This window comes from Lagopus muta, chromosome 17, assembly GCF_023343835.1.
Source record: "Lagopus muta isolate bLagMut1 chromosome 17, bLagMut1 primary, whole genome shotgun sequence".
Classification (NCBI taxonomy): Eukaryota; Metazoa; Chordata; class Aves; order Galliformes; family Phasianidae; genus Lagopus; species Lagopus muta.
In genome coordinates this window covers 4,047,683-4,070,734 of record NC_064449.1, presented here as the reverse complement: position 1 = coordinate 4,070,734, position 23,052 = coordinate 4,047,683, and the positions used below count along the sequence as shown (strand labels likewise).

The following is a 23,052-nucleotide window of genomic DNA, read 5'->3' as shown; positions in this document are numbered from 1 at the left end:
GTAACTGAAAACTAGCATAATCTACTGTTGCAGCCAGTAATTTTAGAATATTTAATTACTTACAGGGCAAAGCTATCTCCCTGTTCCCAGTGCTGGTCTTTCCCATTCTCATGCTGGATACAAGAATTATACTTAAATGACATCTAAAGCCAAAAACTTCAATTCTTTAAATAGCAGAACATATGAAAGTGATCCTACAGAAAAAGGTTCTCAATCAGTGTTGAGGAGAATCTGCACATGGAAAAAGAAGTGGTATTTCTTGGGATGTCATTACTTGCAAGAAACGGAGCACAGACATCCTGCAGTACAATCCAGAAGAAATGGAAGAAAAATGTGAAGGCTTGAAATTGTAGTTATAAAGAAACAGTTGCTATAAAAGGAAACCCATCAAACAAGTTTTCCTGCACAACAAAACAATCTCAATGATTTCTGAATGTTCCTTCAGTACTCCATCGAAAGCATCAGGAATTTGTAGCTACAGAGACTTACTGCAGTAGTGGAATTGAAACCTTTCTCCTGCCCACATGGGGAACACATCAATGTCAGATGTGTAATAGATTATGCATGCGAGTTAATGCCTCTCCTGGCAGTAGTTAATGGATGATCCTGCTAACAAAAGAATGATATAAAAATTCCACTGTGAAGGATAAAAGTAACTCGCATGAAAATAGCAAATTAGGAGAACTAAACCTTTGTTTAGATAAGCTATTCTCTGCAAGGGTAAGGGGAAAAAAAAAAGTCAGGAATAGAAGAGCTGATCATAAACAGAGAACTCAATCCAAAGAGGCAGGATGGTGAAGAGAAGGTGGCTTCTCTGAGAAAGACAGCTGGAGAAAAGAAGTCCTGGCATGCAGGAAGTCCAAGGCAGAAAGCACTTTCCATGCTTCCATGACTACTGGAAATTAGGAGTATTCCAGTAACTAAAGCTCAGTTGCTTGTAACATTACAGCTCTCTGTGTGCAATCAGACTGCACATGTATGTGCACAGATGTACAACAGAAAGGTAACAGCTAAGATCGAAAGAAAAGTTCAGATCTTAAGAAGCAGCGGCAACATTTTGATCTCCTCAATTCCAAAATGGAGATAATATCTGCTTATGCAACACAGAGTTATAAAGTAAATAAATATATAAACTTACAAAATATTTGAGGTCTTTGGGCAAAAGTCGTATATTATAAGTAATCCTAACTCAGCTTAATTTAGGCGAGCCACTTGCCAGAAAGTGTGAGTAAAACAAATCAATTTCCAAAGAGGAAAGTGTTTGGTAAGTGAATTAGGACAGTCTACATAGCTAAGGACTGAATTATACAATTGCAAATAGGGGAGATTTCAAAACATCATTCAGGAACAGCTGCTTTGAGATAAGAAAAATTAAGCACCTTTACATTAATGCAGGTGCAAGCAATACACACCACCACCATGCACAAAAGCAGGACTTTGGAATTACGTACACACCAGGCCTCCAAATCTGTGTATATTCCCAGCATCACCAAGCCAAAATTCACTATTTTGCAAAGAAGCCCTAAGAGACATAATACTTTACTCCTTTTTTATCCTTCCTACTACCATCCTTCATCCTGCATCCATGCTAAGCAAAAAAATAGATAACTAAATAAAATCAAAGCTTTTACAAGGGCATGCAGGAAAAACTACGTCCGTCACTAATCCATAAGGTCTATGTTTTCACCCCTACACACTCCCTTGAGCTGTGATTTCACAGATGCCAGTCCCAATAGATAGTCCTGGGATGGGCTTACACAGTAATTGACTTGGCATCTTCTCGAATGCTTGCACGTATGAAAGGTCACTGTATGAGGGCACCCCCTTCTCTCACGCATCCTCCACTTTTTAAAAATCACACTGTCATCGAGCATCACATCCACTGCCAGTGGTGCTGCTGCATGAGGAAGCTTGACAAAGACAAACTAGCTTCTGTACATACCCCTCCACCACCCCTGCACTTGCAGACAGGTCGAATAAAGGCAATCTTCTGGCGTCTCACTGTCTACGCTGAGCTGCAACCTGCTATGCTTGCTTCTGTAGAACGACACTTCAATAAGTAAGTAATTAAAAGAAATCTGTAGGATCTGTGTGCCCTGACCTCCAGGACATACAGCCAGACTGTTCGCTCAGCCTGAGCGGGTTCTACCACTCCAGGAGCCCTGTATTTGCAGTGGGAATGCAGCTGGGCCACTGTCAGATTCCAGCAGACCACAAATACAGCTTTAGTAGCCACTTGACATCAATTATTTAATGCCCCTTTTTGTTTGTTTGTTTTGTTATCTCCAATCAATCATTCCCTTTAAATCAAACCCTGGGTTTTCCTGTTGTTAAGAACAGGGATTCACTGCTTCAGCCTGGTTTCCTCCAGGACACGTGGGGAGAAGAGATAAGCCCTCCCTTTCAGCCAGTGCTGCCTACAGATAAGCACAAGGGCTTTATTATTTTCCACCTGGTCTCTACCAGTAGAACAGTAGTAAGGATAATCTGCAAACTTGGAAGGTTGAGGACTCGAAAGAACAACTGCTACTCCAGTGAGTCCCAGCTCAGTAACACAGCCTAAGCAACAGGGCACATTATTTTAGACTCAGGAAGCAACCAAATCTTAAAATTCCACAGGAAAGAAAATTACTTCTCCTCCCAAGCAAAACTGAGAACAAATAGCTGACCACACATCACCATTCTTTGGAGAGCAACAAGCTCTGCCAAAGCGTTTTAAGCTCACATTTAGCGGCGCTAATTCCCTTTAAGGCAAAGGAACCTGAAGACCAGAGCTGCATTGATGAGGAAGCTTTGCCATCTCATCCTTTGCAGAGAAGCACAGGTAGCAATGCTTAGAAATGTCAGAAGGGCATTTAAAAATACACTATAGCTCTGGTGCTTCCACAAATGCCAGGAAATTCCAAGTCCTGCCTCTTATTTTGTCCCAGAGCACAATGGTATAATTTATGAAGGGTGTGTGATCTTTTTGGTGCACCTTCACTGAATATGTTGTTGCCCACTGGTAGAGAAACTGCATTCTGCATAGCATGGCAGCCTAAACTCTTGATTTCTTATTATCTAAACCTATATTGAAACTGACACCATTTTAAAACTTGATTTTGTTTTCTACCTTGTACCTGCATCAAGCTGTAGCTCTTGATAAAGATCTTCCCCAGAATATTCTTTAAAAGAGACCTTATGAGAAATATGCAAGCAAATTAATTGAATTCCAACATCCGTTTCAGCAACTGTGCCTCTCATTTGTGCTCATGCTCTGCATTCTCCAATGCTTTTATGTTTATTGCCACATTCCTAAAGACAGCTATCAGCATGGCAATTGCCACTCTAAGACTGGATTCCCTCTTTAGACTTAGGATGAAAAAGTCTCAGAAGTGAGATATAAGAAGACGAGCCAGTACTATCAAACACTTGGAAATTCTTAGTCAAACAGCTGAGACGTTTCCACACTGGAAGAATGTGCTCTGTTCATCAAAATGCTGCCTAGCACTTGATGTGGATATAGCATTTCCCTCTGTGCCAACACTTCCAAGCTGGATTCTCCAGCTAAATCAAGTCCTGTATGGAAGCTCTTCAACACTGATCTAGCAGCTAGTTTGCATTTCAGAGCCATTTCGAATCTGAACACATAACACACCAAAACACTTACTGTGGGATTACACATTCACAGGCCTGGTCTCTCCCTCAGAAATTGTTTCTTTTTCCTAATGAAAGGTTTGAGATATTTCTAGGCCAGAATAAAGAAACAGTGTAAAGAATTATTTAAGATTTTTTGCAACTTGAGAAAGTTCTTTTTTTAAAAGCCACTGGGACTATATTTCAGAACAGGTAGAAGGGCTGCTCCTCTGCCAGAGCCATGCGCCCCTTAGAAGGTATGAAAGCCATTTGCAAAATAATCTAATTTAAAACACAATCAAACCACTCCTCCAGAAACACAAACACACAAAGCAGGATGCTCTCAGTAGGCACACACAGGCACTGCTAGGATCTGCCCATAATTTGACTTAATTTGATTCTTTATAATGTTTATGTAAAATAAGGCATTTGGATAAGCAAATCCAAATATTTTGTTTAATCAGCAGGCCCCCAAGAGCCTGATACAAGACTGCCTGTCAATTTAGGAAAAAAACAGTAAAAGATACACTATTTCATTTAAAATAGAATGAAGAAACACTCATAATTAAAATAAGCAGGGAAGCACCCTTCAGTAAGAAAAAGGAGCAACCCTGGGGCAAGTCATTGAGAACTGGTTTAGATCTGACAAATTACACAGTAAGCTTAGGGGCTACACAAGCAGTACACTGTGCAGTATGCACAGATAGGGAAGACCACGCAGCACATATCAATGGATAGCCTACAACGTGCAATTAAATATTTAGTGAAATTAGGGCCTGCACGAAGCTCTGAAGGAGCTCTTGCTTCTTTACAGTGCGACTCTGGAAGAGAAAGCATACATTAATTAGCTTTTGCACAGACTCTGTACTCAGTAAGAGAAGCTTCCATCTTGCAGACATTTGCATGGTTAATAGTGGCAGAGGAAGACGCGATGCTCCAGGTGGCCAAACGGTTTCACACAAGTCTTGCACAGTTAGCATGTGAAAAAGCTGCATGGTCCCAAAAGCTCAACAGGTCAGATTCTTACATTGACCAGACAACCAAATCTGCATCACGGACATCACTGAATGCCAAAACATCAGCACGTCAGTAAATGAGATAATCCATGTCTTCCTGGAACAAGAGCTTTGAAGGAACTCACATTCTATACGTGGCACAAAAGAGGAAAGCTCTTGCTGCTGAACCACAGAAAGATTTTACACACTGGGATATAAAATGTCTTACAGCAGTAATTTGTGCATGGCAAACTGCAGTTTGAAACTGCATCTTTCATAATACATGGGAAGGAGTGTGTCTGTCTTGCTCTTAGACCACTGTAAAAAGAGATTTCCTTGAGAAGGAGCCTCTCAGCACTGCTACAGCAAAGCAAGCAAGACCAGACTGCAACAACTACTGACATTCATGGAGTGGGAGGGAGGCACAGAGGTGGTTCAGAAGTTACCCCAGAGACAGCACAGACCAAACAGGATGAATGCCAGACTGAATGAAGAATCCTACCATATGATAGGTCCCTAGGTATTTACAGGTTGCACATCATCACAGGAAAGCAAGGGGCAACACTCCATGCCTCTCTGACGTATGCAAGTAGGAGGTTCTGCAGGGATGTCTCCAGCCTGAGTTCTGAGCAGAGCTACATTCCCAGAGAGAAGGCTGGACACTAAAGGCAGGAGGGTGCAGTTCCTAGGGGAGGTCACAGCCTGCCAGTCCAGTCTGATAACACTGGGAATACAGCTCTGCTGCACCAGCACAAGGAGTCTGGCTGGCCACTAGCTCTGAGGTCACATCATTGAGGTCTTCCCAAAGACATTTCATTTATTAAATCACCCTCCTGTCATACCAGTTTTCAGCTTCATCATTAAAGGTCATTCACCATGAGCTTGATGAGCTGTAAGATCAGACTGGAAAAGAAATATTACAGAAAACTCCACACAGCTGTTTCATTAATTTTCATTTTAAAACTCAGTTTTCTTGCTAAAAGATGACACACTGTTAGGGATTAGGGATCCCTAATTAACCATCATCATTAAGGAACATACTGATTCAGTTGCAAAATTTAGCTTTAAAATATTCTGGAATCAAATTTAAATGGTGCCATACTCTGCAGATCAACTTCTTTGAGCAAAAAAGAATTTCTTTTTGCCTTATGTTCACACATGCAGATCAACACATGAGATTCAGTTTTTCAGAGCTTATACTATAAGGCTTTTCTAAATCACTGAGTTTCACTCAGGCAATGATTCAAATATGCCAAACATACAGCTTTGAAGAAGCTTTTTTCAGGATTTCATAGGCTTACATGACAGATTTAGACTCTCAAGGTTGTAGTGCACTTCCAGACACTTCAACTCACACAGAAAAACCATACTCCCAAATCAAGTTTATTGGCACTTTCTGGTCTGCATTTCAGTAGGCTACCATTAAATCAAGGGCAAGAAACAACCCAGTACAAGAACAACCTTCTGTTTTGGCAATGAGATGGAAACAAAACTAAAATCAAACCAGAAAAATACAACAACAGATACTAAGTGTTGGCTTAACAGGCACTGATTTCAGCTGTGCAAAAGTTACAAAATTGACTGTGCACCAGAGGAAAATAAGCCATCATTCTATTCCCATTGCCTAGTAATTCCTTGGCAGATCACACAAAGATTTTCGGGAGAAACACAACTGCAAGAAAAGAAAAATCATTTTTGTTTTGTCTTCACAGTTTTCAGCGAAGGTCCAAACAGTGACTTTACCAAGCTCTATAAATCCAAACTATGTCAAAGTAATAAAGTAATGCTTTTTCTTAAAATAAGCAGAACTGTGGTATCCTTAGCTCACCTCTCAGGAACCTGAGATAGCACACACTGCAGTGCCTGAACAAAAGGACTGCAGACAGAAAGCCTGTGCTTTCCAGAATGGCTGCTCCTTTGCACCAGCCTTTACCAAAAGAGCTGCTTTGCACTCAGTCAAAAATACTATTCTGTCTTCTGTATTCCTTCTTTCTGCCTAGAAAAGGTATGTATTTCTAGGGTAAGTTTTTCATGAGATGCTCAGAACTGACTTAACTCTAATCATTTTGAAAGCAATTAAACTCTTAAGTGACAGAGTACCACTGGGACAATGCACAGAACTTGTCGAAAGCTGACCAGACCTCAAAATCCTACCCTTAAAAATACATAAACCTCATTCCATACATGCACAGTGACCTTGACAAAGGCACTTGTACCCAAAATAAATAAATAAATAAATAAATAAATAAATAAATCTACAGTTCTTTACCAAATGGATCTGCACAGCTGGTTGAAGAATTCTCATCTTGCTGTGCTGGGCAGAAAACCTGAGAAGCCAAGGGCTTCATAGTATAGGTGGGAGGGTAGAAACCCCTTCAGATGCTCTTCTCTGTAGCAGAAAAAACAAATGACAAAAACAAAAATATCACCCATTTCCCAAGAATACAGCATCAGAGTATTCACCCCCTCCCCAGCTCACCTCTCTCTCCTCCCCAGCACCTGTAGCAGCAGCACAAGTTCCTGAACTACTGCTGAGCTGTCAGCTGTGCCCAGGAAGTAAGCAGACAGACATCTTTTGTGCATCTCTCAGTTGGCAGCTGCAGAGGAGAGGTGTGGGGGCAGGGAGGAGGGTGTTCTCCCCTGACACACCCAGGGGAGAGCATCAGCAAGCATGGAAAAAAGGACTGAAGAAATCAGGGGAGGCAACAGAACAAGCACGCAGATGCCCAAGTATTGACATCCTCTCCTTCCTTTCAGCTTGCAGTTACTTATTCCAAGGGCTATTTTTTCAAATGTGGGAGGAAATTCCAAGTTCAGCTCAGACTGGAGAACTTAAAAAAAGAAAACATAAAGCACAATACAACCTTGTCTGTTTGCAGCCTTTCTGGAATAAGGAGGAGAAAAGCCTTTTGAGAAAGCATCTTAGTCAGCCCCAGTAACCCACAGCTTCCACCATCAGCCTTTGACAAGATGCAAGTGACGAGTGAGTGGGACAAGCCAAAAGAGCCACAGAGCACCCTGCAAGCAGTGGTATGTTGCCATAGGATCTCAGTCCTGCCCCACAGCCTGGCAGCCAGCAAGCAGATACTATAATGGGGTGTGCAACAGGCTCCCATACCATGGACAACAGGTGGATCAGCACAAATGGCAAGTTAAAAACCCAGAGAGAGGAAGCAGCAAAAAAGCAGGTGGCAAACTCAGCTGGAACTGAACTCAGCAAGTTACCAGGGTGGTGGCAGCAGCAAATCATCCAAGCAGCAGGATATGCTACAGTCTTCCCCAGAGCTCTGAGTTTGGCCCTTGAAACACGGAATTAACAAGGTTGAAAAAGACCTCCAAGATCATCAACCAACCACTAACACCAGTATTTCCCCGCTACACCATGTCCCTCAGTACAACATGTAAGAGTTTCTTGAACATCTCCTGGGACTCAACCACCTCCCATTCCAGAGCCTGAGTACTCTTTTGGAGAAGACATTTTTGCTAATACCCAACCTGAACCTTCCCTTGCACAATTTAAGGCCATTCTCCCAAGTTCCCATGAAATGGCAAACTAGCACAGTAACAACAGAAGAACCAATATAACGTGTTTAAATGACATTTACCAATTTCTGCAAAGAAAGTGTGTTCCCTTTTCAGTTTTTTTCTGCACCTTCTCCTAGTTCTCTATGACCCTCTAGCTAAACAATGACTATCCCCCTAAAGCTCTATAAGCAGTGAAACTCAAATAGCACACTCAGGCACTGGCTCATCCTGCAATTTTCAAGCTATAAAGTTACACTCTATAGCACAATTCAGTTAATTAACACCAGATCAGCTTTGACAGCACCTTCTGTTTTTTAATGATGTCAGCTGGCCTACCAGCTGTTTTCTGCAAGTATGCTTGCACACTGAAGAGGCAGGTCAGGCAGCAGAAGTTTGGGATCTAAACTCTTTAGATTAACATGGGTTAGATGGGAAAAATACATAGGCAGCAGCACTTTGAATGGAAGCAGAGCTGCACAGAGGCCAGAGTCCAAGAATCATCCAACTAGTAAGAATTTGTGAACTACATTTATAAGCAACAGATAACAGTGGCTGAAACAGGCAGAAACTCCCTAAAGAATTCACACAGGCACACTTCTCCATCACTGTCCTCCTTACAGTTAAATAAACACTGCCACAGATCCATACTCCACCAACCTAAATCTGAAGAAATCAAGAAATAAGCAGACAAGTTATTCAATCTTTCTACATGCTCTTCTTGATTTGTTTTATCAAGCACAAACTTCACAGCATCCAAGCTACTGCCACATTCCACAAAACAATTAATCACCAGACTTCATGTGAACGTATGCAGATGTGAGATCACTTCTATTAATATAGATTGCAGTTTAGAACAAAAGGCTTAAATGTTCTGATCTGTATAACTTGTTTTCTCCCTCTTGCTAGTACACAGCTGCTGGAACTTCTTATCCATGTAGATTTAAATGCACGTGCCATGCCCAACACGATTCAGGAATGGCATCCAGAAATGAATTTAACTGTAACAAGGGATCTCAGCCACAGCTCTGCAGCACTTTTGTCCATTTCTAGTGACAAGAGCTTCCTTGAAGAGGAGTTCAGACACACCTACAGGCAGCACTGCATGGACTTGTTCTCCCTGTGCGTTAAGTTTAAATTGCTTTGACGCTTTATAACAGAATTAATAATCTTCCATAAGACAGATGTGAAAAGAGGCAAAGCACACTGTCTCAAACAGAACCACCTTCTTCCACTTTATCATGCTACACTAAAAGGATCCCATTCAATTCAGGTCTTCTTGTATTTCAGTCCAACAGGACTCTGCACAGCCAGAAGACAAATGCCTATTTATCATCCACACTAAGGTGGAACAAGAGAAGGCAGCTGAGGAAGGCTGGACCACAGCCTGCTTTTACCAGTTCTAGGTAAGCAGGCTTCACTGCTCCAACAGTTATTCATTCAGCACTTGTTATTCACAGTTAGCAAGAGGACTCTAGAGACTTTCTGACACTTCCCTTTCATTCACCCTTAAGAATTCTCTCTGCAGAGACTCCATCCAATACACACTAAAAACCACGGTATGGAAGGAATTACAATACCAACCACCTGAACTGGCAGGATGACTCCCTTTCTACCATCCATTATCCAAATTTCTGGTGACTCTGAGCCTTTAACCTTTCCAACCAGCATTGCAATCCCTTCTGAAATACTCCTGTGTCTATCATAACTTTCTGCCCCTCCCCTGCAAAAAGTAAGTCTGATGGTATGTTCCCAAATGAAAGACAATACATAAGGAACAGGCTGTTCTCACAGCCAGAGAAAACCGAAGGACTCTACAGCCTACAAACAATGCATAAATATAAATGAAACAATCTCAATATAAACAAAACTCGATCCAAAACTTACACCTGTAGCGAAGGCAAGACAAGTGGTTTTTTGCTCTTTAAAAAGCCAGTCAAACTACAGCTCCCCAGCTGCCAGGACTCCAACTGCAGGAGCTCAAGACAACTCCATGGTAAGCTCCCAGATTAGGGACTCTTTCTTCTGCTTTGCTGGGGGGCTGCCCAATGAAAGCAGGGGTTCCTTTATTTGGAGTTTCTTCCCTCCCTTTCACACTGGTTATTTCTAAGGGATTATGCTTCCTGTTTTCACTGCTCTGCTTCCATTTGTCATTCATCACAGCCATTAGAGTAGGAGGGAAGCGCAGGAGAGCAAACCAACACAAAGCAAACCTTTACAGTTCAGCAAGCAAGGGATTAAATATCATCCCTTCCCCCTTCAACCTCACTCTCTCTCTCACAACCCCTCGGAGATGTTATGTGAACATAGCTTATCCTCCGGCATATACCCAGGCTCTGACAGCTTTTGCAGGTCAGAGATTTCAGGGTGGATCAGACAGGCAGCCTATTCATCCTGGCTTGGAACAGCTATTTACTGTCCCTCGGGCTGGTCCAGTTCACATCAAGAACAACTTGTTCCTGAAAACCCCTGCCTATTTCTTGTAGCTAGAAATTATAGCACAGCAGTTTTCTGTGATGAAAGCAGAGAAGTAAAACCAGATAGCATTACTTGTCATGCTGCTGACCTAAAGACATTTCCTCCCTCCTCCCCCTTCTCTTCTTCCAAGAAAAAGCACAGTTAAAATAAAAATAATTAAAAAAAAAAAACAAAAACCAAACTTGTAACAATTTAAAAGGATGCAATCCACAGAACTCGTCTTTCCCTCACACCTTCATGCATACCTTCCTTAGCAGCAACCTCACAAACTATCTTGATGGAAGCTGTACTCTGGCAGTAACTCAGTTCCCTCTCAATACACTTGTAGCAGTTGTGCAACTACAGAAGTACAATGATCCCCAGGAACAATAAGCACACAGGGCATCAAAGGTTAAGGGCAGCAAAACTACTGGTTTAAAGCAGAAAAAGGTTATTTTAACTGTTTTAACACCCTCTCAGGTATCTCCAGCTACTTATTCTCTCTTCATAGGCTCTTTATCATAGATCTGATCCTGGTCAGTCACCTGAGACTCCCAAACATATATACTATCCATGAAAAATAAACAATAACCTTTTTGGCAAAAGTGGAGCTAGAAGCACACCTCCTGAGTCCACTAGGCCCCTCTCTCAGTTTACCTGCTCCTATTCATACAATGCACAGCTTCCCCAAGGCTGCTGTTACAGATGCAATCTTCCTCCCTCTATTCTCTTGATCACATTGCAGAGCTGTCCTAGAGGCAATAATGCACTGTATCAGCAGCAGATGATGACCAGGGGATGGATGGAAAGACAAGACTGAAAAGCAAACTCAGAAATAAAGAGCATTTAGTTTCTTGAAAATAGCTGAAGATACAGCTCAATTATATGGCTGAGCTAGTCTGAGTAAGCGTTCATTTGTGTAGCAGCAAATCATACACAGAAAGAACCCATACCCAGGGATCAGATAGCAATTAGGGGCTTTAATTAGGCTGAGGATAGAGCGGTCATCACCAGAGATGAAACTAAACACATGTGAAACTGAACCACGGACAGCATGTACAGACAGGATACCAGTAGAGACTGGGATGGTAACGAGCACTGAAAGAGAAAACCACCACAATCAACCCTCAAAGAGGCCAGTCAGAGTCTGCAGCCATCTCCAAGACAAATACATTGCTGTTCCCAGGCGTGGGGCAGAAGCAAACTTAACCTCATGGAACTACCAAAAAAATGAACATATTTCAGTACCAATGAAAAAGCAACTAAAATCATAGCAAAGATCAGGAAATGGATTAGACTCTGTATTTGACAGGTCAGGTTGCACATCTGGGCAAGAACAAGAATAACACTGAAGATAAAATCAGTTTCTCAATGCAAAAAGTCAAGTTTTCCCTTCCACAGCATTAGCAAGAGGAGGAATCCAACTAACATCAGCTGAAAATAGGCATCTACTCCTCTCTAAAAACCTATGCCATTCTGGAAGACCACAAACCTGTAACTCATGGCACGATGATGTCTGTTAATACAGAATCAAAGAATCATTAAGGTTGGAAAAGACCGCTTAGACCATCTAGTCCAACCACCATGCCCACTAAGCATCCTTCAGTTCCACATCTACCCTTCTCTTGAAAACCTCCAGGGATGGTGACACCACCACTACCCTGGGCAGCCAGTGTGGATGACAGCAGAGGGCTACAGCTGCAGAGTGACTCAGGAGAAAGCCAAGAGCTGTGCAGGTACCGTTCCACTTAGATGGTACATTCCTGATAGCTGGGTATTTCTTCTTCCTTTGAACATTACCACCTTATTTCTTGCTAGTACTGTAAACAGACTCACCACAAAGGCTTACGGAACTCCTGAATCAGAGCAGTGAGAATTTAGGATTATGAAATCTTCCTTAAGAAGTAAAACAAGCAAGGGGTCCAAAAAAAGGAACTTTAGAAAAAAACTAATAGGAGAAAAAAACCCACTAAGGAATAAGTTGTATATACAGACCACTAGAGAGGAAAAACCTGGGCAAAGCCACAGCAGAGAAGATACTGAAAATATCTAGGCACCACTGGTATACCACATTCACAATGCAGTTGCATTCCTTTGCTGAGTAATACACCAGCTTCTCCCAGTGATCGTGAGAATGTTAATGAGACCTACCTGGAAGGCTCTAAAATTTAAGGGCAGTACTGTTCCAGCAGGAACTTACTAACCAGTAAGTCAATCTGAAACACACATGATCTTCTCTGTGAATGTACCTTTCCGAGAAGCTTGGGGAAAAGAAAACAACACCCACCACAACCCCACAGACATCTCATCCCAAAAAGACCAACACGAAGATCTGCCTTCAGAGGAGATGAAATAAGAAAAACTTGTTAGTCTGGAAGTCAATCCTGTAGCACGTGAACACTAGGATTTGTTTAATTTGTCTCCTTTCTTGTTGTGAGCTAGAGATGTTTGGTTTCTCAAGCAAACTCTACTGTGAAACGCACTGGACTTCCCTGAAATATTCTCCTGCCATGTAATTTCTCCATCACAAAGAATTCTTTTAAGTAGAAAGTGTTGCTTGCATTGTTGTGAGAAAAAGTCAAAGGCCTGGATTCTGCTCTCCTCTGTGCCATAGGAATGTTTGGGCAGAAAGACAAAGACCCAACAGCTCTACAGTAAGGAGTCTGGTAACAGTACACAATCTACTGAATAGTTATAGTCCATTTACATTCATTAGTAATTAAACGTAGTTGTTAGGTGGATTACAAAAAAAAAGAAGCTATGGTACCAGTATGGTTCTTTATCACTTAAGTATCTGTGGAACAGGACAATAAAAAGCAGCAATAATGGAAAGACAACATGGTTTGTTGATTTAACTAGCTCTCCCCTTCAGCTAGCCACTGCAAAATTCCAGCAGAACTGGATAAAACAAAGGTTAAACATACTTATCTAACGACCACAGATGGAGATGAGCCAGGATAAAGCTTATTCAGCATCTGCGTGGCCACGTCACTTCAGATGAGATGTACAGACTGTCTCAGAGATCAAGTTCTAGATCTGAGAACAAAAGGCTCCATGTCCCAGACTCATCTCATGTAGATGACTGTCCATGCCTCAGTTTACCTGAGTGAACAGGTCTATTGGTAGCTGAACTTCTCCAAGTTTCTGAAACACCTGCAGATCCAATGAGCAGATGAACTCCTATCATTATGAGATCACTAGAAATTAAGCTGGAAATTAAAAGCCAATTTTAATGGCACTCATCCTTCTTCTTTTGTACAGATTTTTTTCCTCCTCACTTGCTGGGCAGGTATAGGATGCTTATATTTATTTTTTAAAACCCATTATGCAAAACAGTACTTGGTAATGTTAGAATGACAAGTTATTCTTTTTAAGCTGGGCAAATAAATGAGAACTTACAAGTTTCACACAGATTTTACTACAATTAAAAGTATATTTCAATATATTGGAAAACAAACAAACAAAAAAACCCCCCCAAGATTAAAAAGTAAAGGCGAGGGGGCTTCCGATGTCTTAAACAATGTTCCTTTCTACAGGCCTCCTCTGAAAAAACATTCACCCATCCAATTTTTGCCTTATCAGGAACCTGCTACATTCCAAAGAGCTGTGCTCAAGGTTGTAATGTTCTTTTCCAGGCATTTTTGCTGACTGTTTCATTGCCAGATATGGTCTTTTGCAGGATGCACTTGTTTGTAAGAATTCAAAACCTGAGACATTAGAACAGGGCTGCACAGTATGCGGACGCAAAGAAGCAGGCTCCTGTTTACTTCAAATCAAAGGGAAAAAGCGTCTGGCCTCATGTATTTTTAACACTAAAAACTGATAATTGACGTTTGTCTTCACAGAATCCTTTGATCCAAAAGCAAAACAAGGGGATGCATACAGAAGCACATATGCCCTTGGGGTGAGCCACCAGACAACTTCACACTGCGTCAGGTGGAGAAGAGAGGACAGAAAGAAGAATACAGCTTTGCCCTTGAAAAAGGGAAATAACATCTCACAAGTCCTGGCAGAGCTACTAGATTGCGAGTGTTATCTGGACACCAAGTTGTAGGTGGCACGATGCTAAACAATGTAAGTGGTTTGCTACTCCCAGAATTCCCCTTTAAATAGAAAGCCAACCCCACTGCCTCCAGCACTGCCTGACATCTCCCAGGCACACTTGGTATGCATACAGCAATATGACAGAATTTGACAGCAGCAGGTTTCACTTGGAGCCATCTTCAAGGACATACTGAACTATGCTGTTAAATCCACTTAAACTCTCAACACAGTATCAGAACAAACGTGTTGGAGGGATTACTATGCTAGTTGATTTCTACAACAGTTGTATTTGTTGCAAAAGCTCTTAAATGATTCAGAGATAAGGAAATCACCTTGGGCCAGAGGCCTGATAGAGCACGTAGATAGGATTCATGGGTCTAAGAGAAGAGAACAGCTGTTTTAAAAAGAGGTTTGGCAGAAGAGAATCAGATCCATCCATGCTGAGTTGTTCAAACTGGCTCAAATATTACTCCTATTTCAGGAATACAAGGAGTGCTCTGGGCACAGTGAGTCAGCAGGGTGGGGATTCTTTTCCATGTTTGTAGGCTGAGCAGGAACAGAAAAAGAAAAAAAGAAAAGCTGGAAGCCAGAAATGTAGCACCTGGCTGCTGTAGAGACAGGAATTCAGCAAGATTTGTCAGAAGAGCTCACAAATCCATGGAGATCCAGCAGTGACAGGTAAAAACAGATCTGTGAATCAAGCCAACATCATAAATAGAACAGAAAATGTAAACATATTTCAATGCTGTAAGCAAGCTAGCTGTACTTTTCCTGATTGTCATTTCTCTCTCCTTATTCTAGACAAAGCTTTTAAAGCAAATTTTGCTATTTTACACAAGTTTTATTTGCAGTCAGACTAGGAGAAGAATCATTTCAAAACAAACAAGTGTAAGAAGGCCTAGAACTCCCCTTCACCAAGAGAAAATGTTCACATTCTACAGTTTTGAGACAATATTGTAGATGTCTTGTCATAATAATTATATCATTAAAATAACACAAAATCTTAGCCCATGACCATTCAGATACTCCTCTAAACAACATGCAAGTTACCTGAGGTGATTCGATTCAGCCTCCTCTAAAAGCTATGCTAATCTGGCATGAGTCCTCCTTTCAGATAATTTATAACCTAAGCAAACTTCCAGCAGAAGCTAGAGACTCTTTTGCAGTCTTCATAAAAAGAAGTAATTGTATCTTCTTCTCCATTTTCTTCTGGCCACAGTCAATACAGCTGATGATGCAATGATGAAAAATACGAAGTGCTTACACAGGCAGCTGAAAGGGGAGTCAGTTGCATAGACTAGGACGTCATCTCGTCTGTTTTGCAAACAGTGACTGAAAATACATCTTTTCCTTTATTTTCAGTTCTAATATTCAGTGTGTGTTTTGTAATAGAAGCATATTTAAAACACCAGCAAACCCTCAGGCAGCTCCCCCTCCCCTCCACCTTCAATTGCAGAAACAAAGCATCTGACTAGGGAAATAACACACTCTGCTCAAAGGATAGCCCAAATCTCTTCCTGAAATCCCAAAGCAACTGGCTAATCAGAAGTAAAATTTCTGAAGTTAAACATGACTTCTCAACATTAATGTTTCCATTGTTATGTGAATTACCAGCCCCGGAATCCCAACAGACTGGGATTTAGGCACACATTGTCTTCACAGCATTATGCTCTCTCCTCTCCATCACCAACCAATCAGCTGCGGCTGCAAGACAAATATCTGTGGCAAAGATGGATGGGATCCATGGCAAGGAGGTTTGTGTTGTGCTTTGGGGAGGGGGAGTGATTTTTTGTTTGGTTTTGGTCTGGGGAAAAAAAAAAAAAACGAAAGAAAAACAACAAAAACAGATGAACTCCCTGGAGTTCTCAGTGCAAACCTACAAATGAACATTTGTTGGCACAAGTGACAGGGCAGCATGCCACAGCATGAAGCACCATCACCAAAGACAGTTTAAATCAAGACAGCCTCAAGGGGCATAACACGAAAATACTGGAAGGCACATAGAAATGTACTTCGAAAGTCAAGGCAGCTCTTGCTTCAAATCTTAAAAGCACTACAGAGTAGAAAAAATGGAGATCAAAATATAAGCAGAATGAAACACAGTCATAGGCGGGCAAATGCAACTCAGATTTTGAACTTAATTACTTACAGCAGGAACCTGTACAAGTTGACGTGAGCAGAGAATCAATAAGAAGGAAGAAATGAGAGATAAATACTTGACGAATATAATTGTTGAGATCAGTAGACGGGCAAACCTCCAGCACAAGAACTGTGCCTTTTATTTTTAATACAATATTTTCCTTTAAATTTATATATGGATATAAACTGATTTCTAACTATATACATACAAAGAGTATTAATCTATTTTTCCAGCTAGAAGTAGTGTGATGCTTCCTCATTAAAACACTTGGAAATGCATTTATGCAAATCACTACACAAGATAAAAGCCTTCTATAAACACAAGACCAGCTTTTCTTTTCAAGTTCACTTTTCATCCTTCACATGTGTTTGAACAGTATTTGCAAATGACTGTTTTCCTTCCACTGACAAAACAAAACAACTACCAAGTGCTATTAAAGAAGCCTATTTGCAACATGAATCAGCCCTACGAGGCAAATGCTCATTAATGGGGAAAACAGAATGTTTCCTCAACCAGTTGTTGTTTTAAACAAAAAAGAAAGTTTGCTTGTCACAAAGTTTAGATGGAACTTTATAAGAGTGCTTGTATTCTTGCATCAGTACATACTGAAACCACACGGAAACATCTGCATGCAGAATAAAAGAGTTAAGATTAAAAAACATCTTCCTTTTCCAATCTTTCTTATGCACATGTATATAAAGAACACATTTACAGAACACTCACGTCTCCTCCCTCGCTTTAAGTGGAGATGCTGAGATTTTATACAGTGACTGAAATGAAGAATGAGCTCTAACAGTGGGAAGATGCATAACCCTGCATCTCCAGTATAAATGTTGTTATATTTAAATACTGAGTGCAAAGCAAAGCAGCCCTAGATCATATTAGTACACATTTTAGTTTGAGCAGACGGTGAGCCCACAACAAATTATGTGTAGGTCAGTGCTCAAGCCTGAATAATTTTGGGGTAGTCAAGGTCAGGGCTAGGGCATGTTTGCTGAACACAAACAGGGCAGGTCAGTCACATCCAACAGCTCCCATCCCATCACGGTGCAACAGAACTTATGTTTGTTACAGACAATTGCCCAGCTGAGTGGATGGCACCTTGTTCTGTTGTCACAGATGCCCTAAATCTGTAACAGACATTTCTCTCTCTCTAACCAAAATGCACTTTGACAGCCCTACTTTCAGAAGGCTGGACAAACTGGAAAAAGCCTACCTGACTTTTTGATGGAAACACCATTTTATCACTTTCTCTTCTCTTTTTTTGCTTTTTAAGACAGCAGAGGCAGTGTGGCACAGAAAAAATAGCACTGAAGTAAAAACACTTTCCCAACTGCAGTAGTGTTTCCATAGCACCCATCCAGGAGGCACAGCATCTGACATGTGCAGATAACGCTGTGTTCTGGAAGGTAAGTAAATCTTTAAATCACAACTGTTTTTGAATTGCCTGCCCAGTGCAGCTCTTGACCACATCTACAGTACGGCTGCATGCATACAACAGTTTTAAAACATTTATAATCTAGGCCTGTGAAAATCCTATTTGTTCTTTGAAGTTGGAGATCAAGCCTATAGTTTAAAAATCAAGGTATCTTGGGAAATTCTGGTTCAAGCAGCTCTGCAGCAATATATAGCTAATGCTGCCAGTGTTTCAGTCGCAGCTAAACAGTTCACCAGAAATTCGCTGGCCTCAGCAAAGCCCGGATCAAGCTCTCTGTGAGATAGGTTTTATCTCTCTGATAGCAGCCATTGGTATGCCTATTTCTAAGTGCAACAAAAACAGTAATAGACCAAGCAAAAAAAGAAAAAAAAGAACTCATGAAGCTCTCTCATTCCTTCCTTGCTAGTTATTCAAAACTCAACCTCTTTTCCATTAGGATAATAACTTTTTCCCGATGGGAACCCTGACCCTTTTAGCAAAACAGGAGAACATTGGAAAAATGCAAACTGACTTCAGTTCTGTAACTGCGTGGTGAGAATTCATGCTTTCAAGTGGATTTTTACTGGAGGTCCATTGGTCTCCAATCCCCTGCAGACACACAAGAAGTGTCCTATGGAGCTGTAAGGTGCTCCAGTTACTGCCTGCCTCCACAGCACAGGTATGGGAACGCGCTGCCTCTAGGCACAGCCAGTTCCTTATTTGCTTTAGGGAGTGCTGGATTTTCTCCCTAGCAGTATTTCAGAATTATTTCACCTCCCTGGTGGAACTTTTGAGCATAGAGCAGGATACCTCACTCCTGTTAAGACTCTGAACACAAACAAAAGTATGAAGACAAAATCAACATCAAATAGAATTCATTGCCAGGGAGCTCTCGAGCTGCTAGTTGAGGTGACTAATGCAAACATCGTGATGCTATCACCCACTGCAATATTAAGATGTTTCAGTAAGAAGACATTAGAACCTTCTAGTTCATATCTCTCTCTACTCTCTCTGCTTCAGCCCAGCAGAGATAAGATTGCCTGAAATTTAGCCCTCCCTCTGAAGTGCAAGTGGCAGCAGGTCCTTCCATCTCCTACATCTTCCCGCCTGTTCCCCCACACTGATACTGTCTCTTCCCAAGACTTACAGCTCTGTTCCAAGGTGCTCCCTCCCACTGTACCCCATCCCCCATAAGAAAGACAAAGGCAGAGAAGAAGTAAATCATATTCTGTAATACTGCAGCAGGCAAAAATCAGCATCAGTTTTCTGGTTGATGCTGGTTACCAAATTTCTGGTAAGTTTTCATGGTAACCAATACCTGAACCCCACTCCTATAGCTCCAAATCTTTAGTCTATTTTAGCCATCAGTGATCAGCTCACTTTCTCAGCACGTTATTTTCTGAAACTTCCACTGGTAACATCAGTGCTGACCATTATAAATATTTCCAGCAACACAGCTAGGCTAGCAGGAAACAAAAAATGAAGACAGCTCCCGAGACAGCTGGATGCTAATAGTCACAGAAACACGCTTTTCTGTGTCTTGACCACACTAAGCACCATAATCTAATCTCCTTTGGGAAGCCCAGAGCCCAGCCAGGCTGACAGGCCATTACTGTCTCCCTGTGCAAGATCACACACTGCTGTGTAATTGTAGACTGCAACAGATACAGTGCTCTGTTTGCATGCTACACCTCGCCAGTGACAATAGACCAATCACATTTGCTTTTTAGCAGCTCACACACATTTAAAGCTTGAAGCTCCAGGGAATTAAATATTTTTTTCCTTAAAATATATTGTACCAGGAAGCTTTTGTTCCTTCTTAAAAGAATACAGAGATGCAGTTGTAGGTAACTGAGGGATTCTGGTTTGTTTTTAAAAAGTAAAGAAAAAAAACCACAACAAATAGGTCACCCATCCTAACAACTAGAGCTCACTTTAGGTTCACCCACATTGGGAGTTGAGAACAGGCACTCCTTGCCTAGCCTTGCAGCCAATGAAGTATACAATTTCTGATAACACAATAGGTGGCACATATCCCATCAGAGAAGTAGCTGTTTTTCAGTGTCAAGAGCAGAATATTCTGAAGTCCTTAAGAAAAAATAAACAGACAAAGTGAGCCAAGGCTGCAAGTGTACTTTTCCACACATCACAAAGACAGAAGAGCTGCCAAGTCCATACACTTGAATTGTTCACTATTAAGTAGCTACTGCAAAAACTGTTTTTGTACATTTCAGATTCACAGCACGGTCTGTTACAGTTGTTACTCGTCTGTTGTCACAGCCCAATCTGCAAATAATGTGGGGTCTCTGGACACTTCAATGCAATAGATACAGTTCTCTGTGTGTTCCACCTCTCGAACTCATGCAGAAGCTCCAAAAGAGGTATTTCAAGGTAGGTTATTTTTTTTTATTGTTTGCTCTTATTTGTAAAGTAAAGAAGGTTGTGGTGGATTTATCCTCCCTGAAAAATAAGTCCTCCTTCCACGCTACTTAAGAACAAACAAACAAACAGAAGCAAGAATTAGAGGTGAAACAGCTGTAAATAACAGTAGTGGGTGATTATAACTAGCCAAAGGGCCCACAGTACCAACAAGCACAATTCAGCAGTACAAACCAACTGAATGAACTTTACCAATTCACTCTTCCTACAGAGCAATCATTGTGGATTCTCACACATATACTCCTCACGTATCCATGTAGCCATGAGCAACTAACCCAGCTCCAGCTGCCACATTTGGAAAGAGCTTTCTCTGAAACAGAGATTCCAATTACATTTGCAATAATCTTATTACTAGATCAGCCATAACCTGGTTAAGAAAGGGTCTGATAGAGACCATTCTACAGCTGGGAAGAAGATAAAGGGGAGATCTGCTTTTGTCATTTTCATAACCAGGAAGGTTTGCAAATGACAATCAGAACTTGTGACAGACCAGTTTTGCTGTTTAAAATACACACAGTACAACACAGAATGAGTTTGAAGAAGTTATGAACTTGTAAAACTGCCTCAGCTGTGAGACAAACCAACGTGAGATTTACTTACAATTTATGGTTACTTTCCCGTCACCAACAATTTAAAGATATGACCAGGAAAGCAATCAACTTCATTATCAGTAAGCTGATTAAAACCTGCTTTGCAACTTAAGACACTCAAATTGTTATTCTGGAAGTACTTCATTCACATGCAGTTCACCCAAGCTAATTAATCTCTCAGCATTTCTGTTTTCACTTGCTGTCTGTCCCTCTATCTGAACAGCAAAGTTTGCAATTCAACCTGTACCGGAACACCATTTTTTTTCCTTCGTGTACAAGCAAGAGATTGCTAAGTCAATGATATTTCACCAGGGACAGAACAGAATCAGGGCCTTATTGTTCTCTCCACACTTATCTGACCGGGCAGAACAAATCAAAGAGGAGACAGTTGAACAACCTGCTAGCCTTGGTTTCTCTGGGGACAAGCCAGCTCCCCATACACTGTGCCTCCAATCAACAGCCTGAGTTTCATGAACAACAGCATGCTTCCCTACGGTAAATGAAATGGAGCAATTCTCCTTAAACAGCTTGCCAAGCCTCACCTCATTAACCTTTATGGACTGACCTCCAAAATTCCTTGAAGCTGAAATACAGATCTTGCTTGCCTGTGCACTGTAACTGTTTATCCCTAGCAAGCTGAGGAATGAGGAAGGGCATTAGGGAGCAAGCTGTTAAACACGCTAGGACTGGATGGTAGCAGGCTACTACTGTGTGAATTCTTGCTGGCTTCTTCTCTGTCAGCTTTGCTGCTGCATCAGTCAGATAGCTGCACACCCAAACATGGATTGCAAATCATCCTCAGCTCCCTCCAACACTTCTTTCAAGAGCCAGTACTACAAGTTGCAGCACACTGCCCACTGTTCAAATAAGCACTTCCTAACCCACACTTCAGTGTTTAGCAGATCTGGGAATTTAATCTGTCACTTAGGATGCCCACTCCCCACTCCATTCTACTCATTAGATGGCCCAAGACAGCATGTTTTTCTGCTCCCTCTTTTCCTTATTTTTGCTTCAGCCACCCAGAAAGAAGCCTCCATCTCAGAGGAGGTAGTGCACTGCAGCAGACTGTCAGTCCACGGATGCTTCCAGCTCTCTCTGCCAACTCCTGGGGCAGGACCAAAATTCTGTGCCAAACAAACATCTCCGTGTTTTCCATCCAAAAGCACTACGACAGAGGCTGACAGCAGCAAAGCAGAATGGATGCACAGTATGTTCACATCTGTCAGCTGAACTGCTTTGGCCATAAACCAGTGCTGAACAACAAGGACCATAGGAGCAACTCACTCAGCCACAGACTTAATATTCTGGCTCCACTTGCCTACACATTTCCTGTTCAAATCAAAGGCACTATCATCTTGTTTCGTGGCACTCACTGCAATGATTCAGATCTCTGTAAAATAGCCGGGCTGAAAATGCTTAGCTTTAATTGTTTGGGCAAAGTATCCTAGACTGTGATCATCATAGTGTGGAAGTTGCTTGGATAGCCACATGGTTGTGCTGCCACTTGGTCCTAGTCTTATGCTCCTAGAACACTCACAAACTTTAGGCACATTCTGGTATTATATTTAATCTACCCAGCTGCCTGCCTGCCTGGGAGGCCATCATGCAGCTATGGCAGCTGCAGAAAGTGGACTCATCTCTACTGCCACATAGGCCACTCTAAAACTGCTGGTACTACACAGAGATGACAAGCTTCTTTATACCTAATCCATTACTCCCAGACCTACCACTACCAGAATGCATAATCTAGGCTATTTACTTCATTGTAAAACCAGTTCCATTTCAGTATTTCTGTTATGGACCACAAAACTGAGCTTCATACAGACAGATCAG

The 23,052-nt window shown here is 41.5% G+C and overlaps 1 protein-coding gene across 4 annotated transcripts in view; it reads right to left on the bottom strand.

Moving 5' to 3' along the window:
* The window catches only part of BCR (BCR activator of RhoGEF and GTPase), a 102,570-nt gene that overhangs the window by 69,486 nt on the left and 10,032 nt on the right, over positions 1-23,052 (bottom strand). Inside the window, exon 1 of one of the 4 annotated variants that reach the window (XM_048963730.1) lies at positions 7,090-7,110. The exons of the other annotated variants lie outside the window; for them this stretch is intronic. The gene's annotated coding sequence lies outside the window, so the exon portion shown is untranslated. Of the gene's footprint in view, positions 1-7,089; positions 7,111-23,052 lie in introns of those variants that run through there. 4 annotated transcript variants of the gene reach the window in all.